Consider the following 11064-nt stretch of genomic DNA (forward strand, 5'->3'; position numbering starts at 1 on the left):
TTTATGATGGGACATTGAAATGTCCCATCATAAACTCCCTCTTATATATAAGTAGAATATATTTATTTTCTACTATTCTACTATACTAGTAACGAAAGCCCGGGCGCTGTCCGGGCCCAACATTAATAAAGTTATATTGTTATTCTCTCCGTCCCATATTAGATGAGAATCTTACTAAAAATATTTTTTTCATATTATTTGAGCACTTATTAAATTAGGATAGAATTAATTAATTCTTTTCCATTTTACCCCTACAATTAATATGACCATTCCTATATTGTATGTGTATTTTTTGTAACTCATTTCAGTGTGCATTGATATAAACAAAGAGCAAAATGGTGAAGTCTTCCAATGTATTAATGATTTCTTAATCACCGTGTAAAGTTGGAAGTCCCCATCTAATATGGGACGGAGGGAGTATAGTTTATGTATTGTTATAAAATTAATAAAGATTGTTATAATATATTTTGCTCATAAGTGAGCTAATATAGAAACTTATTTGTCATTTGTCTTTTTAATTTCAATTTTAAATAGCAAATAAATGTAGCGATAAGATTGAGGGTAGAAATGAAGCATATCTTTCTAAATTTAAGTAAAAATAAACAGAGTAGAAGAAACATTAGGGTTATCGATAGGACGATTCATTCGGTTATTTTAAAAAAAATTATATCATTCAATTTTTCGGTAATTTTATAATGTATAACCAAAATTAAAATTTTAAAATCATCCCAATCCTAATTTATGTGACACAAGCAGTACAAAAAATTAGTGTTTTTTTTGTTGTCTTGTAGATATTTTAAGTTATTATTTATTGTAAATTATAGTACTTTTTATTAAAGTTTTTAATAACATATGTTACTTTTTTATGTTTGAGAGTCAAACCAACTTTTTTTTATATGTCTTTTAATTTTATGTGTTTTGTCCTTTTCCATTTTCAAAAAATAATACTCTCTCCATTTCATTTTATATGTCATTTCTTTATATAAATATATTGGTTATCCCCTCTTCTTATTGGAACACATGTTGACTTGTGGTGGTTGGTTATTCCCTCTTCTTATATAGTAAAATATAGTAATAGATGTTTTAATATATTTGGTTGCATATGTAAGTGTACAGTATATGGGGTTGTAAATGTAGCATTCCTATAATATGGTTTGATTTTAAAATGAAAAAAATGACTAAAATGTCTTTAAATTATGTAAAATTGAATAAAAATGACATTCGTTAATAATTTCGTTCAAAATGTTATTAGTTTGGTCCTAAAATATTTTTCATTATAGTTTTCTTCATAAATGCCCATGTCATTAATAGTTGATTTAAAGTTGATGTTTTATTTGGACATATAGTTTAAATTTTCTAAGGGTAAGACTAAATAGCCAGAAAATTTGGCCAGAAATTTAAAAATCTATAATATTTTTTTTATTTTAAAATATATTGATCTTTTTTCCATTTTAAAATTAAAATATATTAAAGTTGAAAGAGTAAAAATATTCAAAAAAGTAAAATATCATTTTGATCAAATTCTGGCCAAAAGGATTTTTTCATTTTCTAAATTGTTGTTATCTCTCTCGTAAACATACACAATTTGTAAAAATTATCAAATTTTTCGTAATTCTTATACTTATATTTAATTATCAAAAGACATTATAATATTTTTAATATTTTAGTGTAGATTAATTTTCAATTTCATTCAATTGTTGGAGAAAGGTATTGTCGTCTCCTCTTCTTCATCTTCTCCAAGTACAAGTATGTCCGCTGAGCTATGGGAAACACTGAAAGTTTCTATCACAGCTCACTCTCCGACAACCTATTTCTGGTTCAGCTGATCATGGTCACCACCAGAGATTTCGAGGAACAGATGCCACCCACTGTGATTTCTGAAGAGGAATTGATGGGTCTGATTCAAAGAAGATGGCAATCAAGGCTCAGAACTATCAGGTAATTTTTTTGTTTTACAACTGTTCTAACCTATTCTGGGTAGGTTTTCTTTCGCCAGAATCTTCATTTTTTATTTTGAATTTTAGAATTATTAGATTTTTGTTGGGGAACATTTGGTAGAAAAAAAAAGAAGCGAGTTACTGATGGTAGAATATTAATTTTCTACTAAATTAGACATACTATATCCATGCGGGGAGATTTTATCACAGCCAACTTAATTTACAGCTTTTGACTTGTACTAATATTGTCACCTAGTCGATTGAATCTCTACCCATTTAACAACAGCTAGCAAGCCTTGCTGTTATAATGAACTTCCAATTATTAAGCCAGAAGCATATTTACATACTAAGTACTTAACTTGAGGTAATTATAGGTGAGAAACTAGTAGTTGTTATTGAAGACTAGGAAGACCCTGTTAAACATCTAAAAGCCCAAGGACCGTCAAAACATATTATTGTCAAAAAATGTCTACGTAATTCAAAAAAACTTTCCTTCCTACATAGGTCTAACCCTTCGAGAAGTTCAGTAAGGAAACAAACAATTTAAGGAAAGAGAACAGAAGAAGTTACAAACAAGACTACCGTATATCTTTAGTTCTATATGTATATGTTTGCCTACAGGTGGTCTGAGTTAAGAAGAACGAGAACAGTGAAGGTTAGAGATTAGGATCAGAAATGCATAAGTAGCATATGAAGTTTAGTCTCTGATAAAAAATTCACTATAGTTAGGGTTATGACCGAATGACCGAAAGTGCTCCATTTTTTCAAAGAACAGGGATTTTTTTCTATTCCAGCATGCTAGAACTTCTGATGTACTTCTTAGCATAGACCACCTGATACCCCTCAATTTGATGAAGTTCTGCTAAAGGTGTTCAGTCACTTTACAATGTAAGAAACATGATTTATTGTCTCTGTTTCAGTTTCACAAAAAACACCTAGAACATAACTGACTGCCCCTTTTCACTAGATTATCCTGTGTTAGAACAGCGTGCTTAACCTCTAATTAGGTTAAACATGCCACTTTGTGAGGTATCTTGACTTTCCTGATAATCTTCCAAAGCCACGATTCAGATATTGGTACTGAATTGTCAAAATATTTGTAGGCTGATTTCACAATAAATTTCCCTTTCTTGTCCTTCATCCAAAGTAGAGTGTCCTCATTTATGGAGAAGTTTTTGGCCTGTTCAATTATGTTATAGATTTTTTTTTTAATGAAGTAAGTTGTTTCATTACCGGCATCAAGAAGATGCAAAGAGTACAAAAGTAGATATGCTAGCTCCATTAAATGATAGAAGTTAAGACCCGGGAGCCAGCCAAAAAATCAAAAAATTTAGAGAAGACTTAAAGATGACTATGTATCTCTAGAGTTAAAGTGCTAACAAAATCTAAGAAAGCAGTATAACTATTCACATATGACTGGTTGGACCAACAAAATAGAATTCTGTTAATCTGTCTACCTCCCAGTCATTAAGAAGTCTCATGAAAGTAAGATTCCAACCTTGATTGTTCCTAACTTCTAAAACTTTTGCCAACTTTTGTTGGTTTAGGTCTTAGATGTCAGGGAACAACTGCTTCAAAGTGAGCTGACCAACCCACATATCATTCCAGAAAGATGTCTTCTCTCCATTACCTACTTTAATTTTGGAATTACCCCGAATTTTGGGCCACTGGTCTTTGATTGATCTCCATAATCCCCACCCCGTTAGGATTCTTCACTTCTTTGGTAATCCATTGATCATCCATCCCATATCTAGACACAATAGATTTTATTTTTTATAAGGTAAATGTATTTCATTCATAAACATGGGCGAGCTAGCCATTTACAAAAAAAATATCAAAATGTAAAAAATCTACAAAATTTGATTCTCTACAAGATCCACCCATTCTTTTATACAACAATGAACTTTATGGGTGCAACAAAAGAAAATAAGTGACCGGAGGCAGTCCTTCCCTGAGAAAAACTCGATTCTACCTCTCAAAAGCTCTCCAATTTCTCTCTTTCCAAATGATTTACATCAACGCAACAGGGACCAAATTCCATGCCCTATGTCTTCTTCACCTTTTTCTGCTTCTTTAACAAAACATCATATCTCTTTCACAATTTTTGGCATTGCCCAAAAAGTTCTGAACCACCAAAACATATCCCACTATAATCTCATGGTAAAGGCACAATGAATGAGAAGAGTATCCACTTCTTAACCTGCCTCCTTATACATGTAACACCAGATGTTACATACAACCTTCCACTTCTTATAGTTTTCGCTTTCCAAATCATCCCCCTAACTGCTAGGCGCTAGCCAAGAGGAAAGGCACACCTTCCTCAACACCTGCAGTGTCCATATTGCAACATATGGAAACACATCCTCTCTCTGATGAAAAGTTTCTCATTTTCTTTTAGATGAAGTAAGAATATTATTAACAAGAGCATTTCTGAGCCCGTATACAAAATGTATACCAAAAAGTAGAAAATCTTATAAAAATACATGATTTTCTACAAAAGGCACCCAATCATCTATACAAAAAGTAACTTCATGGGTTCACCAAAAAGAAATAAGAGGAAAAGAGGCTACTTCTCAAGTAATTTCTTCTAAACATCCGGACAACTCATAGTAATTTTTTGTTGGTGGAGCAAACAAACCAAGTTTTGAAATTCTCCAACTTCCCAATCTTGTGAATTTCTTCTAAACCTCAAATCCCAAAACACTTATCTCCCTTGTTTATTCCATAATTGTATAATCAATATCTTTCATGGTAAGAACTCCTATACTTGTTAGGGAAAGAGAGACCCAAAATATTGTTTCCACACCATCTATGATCCCCAAAACTAACCATAATCCCTTTCCCACTCAAAAAGAAGTATTCTCATTGAACTCTTCCCACCCTTTCAGAATATTCCTCCATAGCCCACAACCATTTGGAAGCGCTGCAATTTTTGTCCTCTACCCCCCCTCCCCTCCATAGCCCCGTACTTCCCCGCAAACACCCCTTTCCAAAAAACATTAACCTCTACCCAAATCTCCATAACCACTTTCCTCAAAGCGCCTAATTAGAGACCCAAGATCTTTTATTCCAAGACCACCCAACATTTTGGTGTGGTAACTGACTTCTAGTTTACCAAATAAAGCTTTTTTTCCCCTTTCGAGTCATTCTATACAAAATCTCTCTGCATCTTTTCCAACTTCTTTGTTGGTGATACTAACACTTGTAGCAAGGACAAGAAGTATGTAGACTGCTTGACAACGTGCTCTTAATTAACACTTCCTTCCCCCTTTGGATAAGTACCTCTTCTGCTAACCTGCAAGCCTTTTTTCTAACCTCTCTATCAATGGATTCCAAACTGCTTTATCTTTATTAGATGCTCATAGTGGAAGCCCCAAATAAGTAGTTGGTAGAGCCCCAACCTTGCAATTTAAAATATGTGCTAGAGCCTCGACATTCTCCACTTCGCCAATTGGTATGATCTAATATTTATTTTAAGATTGATTTTTAGCCTTGACGCTACCAGGAACCTTGTCAACACTTGTCTCAAATAGGATATGGGCTTTGCCAGCATCGCAAAACACTAGAGTGTCATTGCAACCAAAAGACAAGACACCTTCACTGGCCACTGCACTATGGCCCCCTATCACTACAACAAACCCCCCTCAAATATCTTGCTGCCACAACTTTATCAATCATTCTACTTACAGCTTCCATAACTAAAATGAACAACATAAGGGATAAAGGGTCCCCCTGTCTCACTCCTCTCGAGCTACGGTAAAAACCACATGGATTTTCTTTCACCAAAATAGAGAAGATTTTATAGAGAAAACTCCATGATTCCCCAAAACCTACCATAGTGCATCAGGTTTATCCATCAGATTGTCTTGCATATGAAGGAACATCATCAACCTATGGAGCTCAGTCACCTCTCAATTATGGAAATTCCTTCCAAATCTCACATCCACAAAACCTTTCCACCATGTGCCCCCAAGGCCTAGCTCAAGCGGCAAAAGGTGGAGGATTTGTGGCTTAGGTCGCAGGTTCAAGCTCCACACCATGCAAAGCGAAGCCTGGTATTTAAGTGGAGAAGGGTAGAGGGGCGGGCCCATTATCCACCGAGTTTAGAAGGCTGTGATTGGTCCAAAGGGCGGGTCACCGACGGATTTCTCGGTTATCAAAAAAAAAAAAAACCTTTCCACCATGTGTCTCCCTAATGTTATTGGACCGTTAATTCCCCTTGACTTGACATTCTATACAAATTCAGAAAATCATCTTTAGTAAGTTCCTTGGCCAATCTTTCCTCAATTTTCTGGACCCGGGCCTCCAACTTAACTGCTTCCTTAGTTTTTTCCACGAAGGCTACCTTTAGGGCCGCTGATCTTCTTCGAGCTTGGGTTCTCCTTGGACACCGGTATCAAGGGCTTCTGCTTGCTTGACCATCTTTTTTTTTTGAGTTTAGCCACCTCTGAACTATTTTTTTGATAAGGTAACTTTGTATTCACACCAAAAAAAACTCATCAAATAACAACTGATGAGGTGGGATTTACAACCCCATAGGGCATCCTGATAACCAAAAACCCAAAAAAGAACTTTACAATTGTCCTATGAAGTCCACTAGACTTACTACCTCCCCCACCATATCCTGTTTACACCAAAAATATAGCAAACTCAGACTCTTCATCTTGATCTTCTGAATGCTGCTAGCTTACCCGTCATGGGATCTTTCATTCCTTTCCTTCCAAAGTGTCCACCAGATGCAAGCTGGAATATATTTCCACCAGTCCTCTATTGATCTTCTTCTTCTTCTCATTCCTTCCCAGTGATTCAGCATGTCTAAAGAAGTTTCTGGCATTACCCAGCTAACTCCAAGTATACATAAGAACATGTGCCACAGATTTTACAGCTGTTTTGCAATGTAGGAATAAGTGGATGTTAATCTCTGCCTCTTTATCACACATATAACACCTTGAGCAAATCTGTATACCTCCTCTGTAACCTTTCGTGAGTTAAACATGCTTTTCTGATCACCAGCCATAAGAAACATGACACCTTTAGTGGAATTTTGATCTTCCAGATTAGTTTCCATGGCCACTCCATTCTCATTCTCCGGTTATGATTCATATTCCAGTAGCAGTAGTAGTAGCAGGATTTCACTGTGAAACTCCCTTTGTTGTGCAGGTTCCATATTGGACTGTCAGGTCCTTCTGTGACACCTGGGAATGGGTTCAACACCTGCAACAGCGGGGAATGGGTTCAGCACCTGCAACAGCCCAGCTACTCTACTAATCTCCCAGTCATTTAGAGCCCTTCTGAAAATCAGGTCCCACCCTTGAGGAGTCCATACCTGTGCCACTGTAGCCATCTGTTGTAGACTTAAAATAAATAGATCTGGGAATAAGGTTTTCAAGTCCCTATCCCCTATCCAAATCTCATTCCAAAAATCAGTTTTAACCCCATCTCCAATTTTGAATGATATATTGGAGGCGAAAGAAGGCCATAGTCTTCTGATAGTTTTCCAAACAGAGCACCCAAAAACACCTGTTACTTCATCGGTGATCCAGTTATTTTGAAGACCATATTTACATGAGATGAATCTTCTCCATAATGCCAAATCTTCAATACAGAACCTCCAAAGCCACTTCATCAACAAATTGACATTTTGTACTTTCAACTTTTTTATCCCCATACCCCTTTGTATTTTGTTGAGGGTCACCTCATCCCATTTGACTAGGTTATACCCAAGCCTCTCTTTGTTCCCCTGCCACAAGAAGACTCTCCTTAGTTTGTTGATTTTCTTCTCTATGTTTCCTGGGATTGGGAATAGGCTCATCATGTAAGTTGGGAGGGCATCCATTACTGACTTTATGAGAGTTAATCTGCCTCCCATAGATAGGTATTGGCTCTTCCATCTTGTCAGCTTTCTCTCACTTCTTTCCAACACTTCACTCCATACTTTCACTTCTTTATTTTTTGCACCAAGAGGCATTCCAAGATATTTAGTTGGTAAGGAATCCATTTGGCATCCTAGGTTCTCAGCAAGTATCTGCATATTGGTAACTTGGTTAACAGGGTACCAGCAACTTTTATGCCAGTTAACATGTAAACCTGAGATGCCCTCAAAAATGGTTAGGATGGCCCTCAAGTGCCTGATTTGCATTACTTCAGCTTCACAGAATACCAAGGAATCATCTGCATATAACAGATGTGTGATTTCCATAGTATTTCCCCTGTTAGCATTTGCAGGGAAGCCTCTTATCCACCCATTCTCACTTGCTCTTCTGATCATAGAATTGAGGCCTTCCATTGCTAAGATGAATAGGAAGGGTGATAACGGATCACCTTGCCTTAGACCTCTTTGTGATTGGAAGAAACCTTCTGGACTACCGTTGATGATAAGAGAGAATTTCACGGTAGATATACAAGTTTTGATCCAGTTTGTCCATTTGTTCCCAAAGCCCATGTCTCTCAAAATTTTTAGAAGGAAAAACCAGTTGACATGGCCATAGGCCTTTTCAATATCAAGTTTACATAGGACACCAACTAGCTTCTGCTTCACCCTACTGTCCACTAATTCATTGGCCAATAATACTGCATCCATGATCTGTCTTCCTTTCAAGAATGCCATTTGGTGTTCATCTACCAATTCTCCCATGACAGTCTTCTGAACTTAAACAACCGGCTTTCTCTTGAGCAAAATTGACATCCCTTGCTGACAATTTCTCTATTAGCTTTTCATGATCTCGAGTCAGCTCAAATTATTCTTGTAACGTCCTTCAAATCCCTTTCTTAAATCAAAACATTACCATGATAAGAAAACTCAAATGTTAGTGTATGATAAAAGTGAAAGAATGAGATGAATGGAAAATGGTTGGGAAATGTATTTACCTGAGCACAAGCTTGAGTAGCTACACTGAACAGGCACGCAAGGTAAACCTCGTCCATCTTGCCTAGATATTTTTTAGTAATCAAAGGTTTTAAATAATTGGCCACCGCGTTCGATTCTAAAGAATGTGAGCCTTTTCATAAACCAACAAAAGGTGACAATTCGTTTTTTGTTTGCATGTTACACTGGAGCAGGGAAGGTGTTTGCTAACCTGTATCTAGAAACATAGGGCTTGAAAGTTTAGTAAGGTTTTGCAGTCGGAGGTGGGGTCCGAGTAATTGTAGCAAAAATGGATGAGGTCGGCTTTTTAGGAGCAACGTAAGATGATGGTGAGGCATTTATCTCATTTACCCAAATTTATTGTCGGTTGGAACAGAATTGTCATGACCCAAGACTATTCTCTAGACGTGACATGGTACTTAGAATCTCAAGAGACTCCAAGCGAACCATATGACATAACATGACACTAAAAAGGCATACATAACTGAGATAAAGAGATAAGCGAAATCAAAGTCTCGAATGAAATCTCATCATAATACCGAATCAGAGTACAAAGACCATAATGCGAAAATACTATGTTTGACCACAAGCCTTTACTACATAAGAGTGACAGGGACAAGCCCTAGCTCACTTGAACAATCTGAAAACGAAAATAAGTCTTAATGACACGAAGCATAAGTGTGGTCATGTCTGCGAACCATAAAGACTCACCAAGTTCTATTAAGCTGATAGGATCCAATGCTAACCGCGACCTGAGTGATGTGCGTCAGAACTTATATTATAAAACAATATAAGCACAAGAAATGTATGTGGTCAGCACTTGGAATGTACTGAATATGGGGAAAGGTGCATGAGTATAGCATGATAGCATGATAAGTCAGAAAACATGATAATGCAATGACCAAGTAAACATAACATAAATCTGATCATATGATTTCATAAAACATAGTACAAGGTCATGCACTCTTCTTTAAATCATAATCATAAGTCTTTGAGGAAGTCATAAATCTTTGTGGGAGTTGTCGTCAACCAACATAAACCATGTGAGTTATAACGTGTAGTTTAGTGTACTACTCCCACACCGAAAAGAGAGTGTCCTACTTGCCAAGGTAAGAACCATAATCACGAGCTTAGGTGGATCCACTAGCTATTGTCCAATCGGGACATATCCTACGGGGCATGTAGTTCTGGGACATGGTAATCGCCACCAGTCCAACTCGGTGCTAAGTAAACTCTCAACGGGAAACATCCATAATCATAATCATATCCATATTTATATTCATAATCTTTGAAATGGTAAGAATTTAGTAATACCAAATCATTCATATATAATCATAAGAACAACTCCTTTAAAATTATGATTTCATCACATATTCATAAGGGACACTTTAATTGAAAGCATCTAAATCATGAGTCTTTTCATAGTAAGAATTACTTCAATCGGAAGTATCTAAATCATGTCATTCTTTCATAAAGGAGGTACTTCAATCCGAAGCCTCAATTTTCATAAAAACTGATTGATAATTTATTCAAAAGCATCCTTGATTCATAGAATCTTTCATATCGTAATGCATGCAAAGCAACAAAGCTTGAATCATATCATAAAATACTTGCATGACATGGGTTCATGAAAATATCATTGAAAACATTGAAATATGATCAAATCATGCATAATAAGATCAATCATAATGAATAAACTTGAAATCAATTGAACCCATGGAAGAATCATAAAAACCCTAGAATTGGTTAAGAATCATAAAGTAGAAATTTAGGTTTCTTTGGGACTCAATGGGTGAAGAGGAACCCATTGATGAATTTCCCACATACCTTGATCAAAGCCCTAATGGAAGTCTTCAATGGAGGCTTGGAATACTTGAACCCTAGCTTGCTTGGAGAGGAAGACTTGAGAGAAAATTGGAGTTTGAGAGAATGAGAGTGAGCTGGGAGGGGTTTGGGTCTTAGAATCAGTTATAGGTCTCCAAAATATGCCTAAAATGACGTAGTATAGAATAAAAAGAGTAGGAAAAGACCCAAATAACCCTAAGAATTAACTGCCGAACACACTCCACGGACCCATCTACTGTCCGTACCCTCTTCCATGATCCGTCATCTCTTGTATTGTCCGTGTAGCCTCCTCATAGAACAAGAGTCTGGAAATTACCCTAAGTTCAGCTCACCAACCACGAGTCATTTGTACGAACCGTATTTCCTTCAACGGTTTGTATGGAACCTTCGTAGAACACAGGTACTAAAATTTCATGT

This window comes from Solanum tuberosum, unplaced genomic scaffold (genome assembly GCF_000226075.1).
Source record: "Solanum tuberosum cultivar DM 1-3 516 R44 unplaced genomic scaffold, SolTub_3.0 scf00154, whole genome shotgun sequence".
NCBI classification, from domain to species: Eukaryota; Viridiplantae; Streptophyta; class Magnoliopsida; order Solanales; family Solanaceae; genus Solanum; species Solanum tuberosum.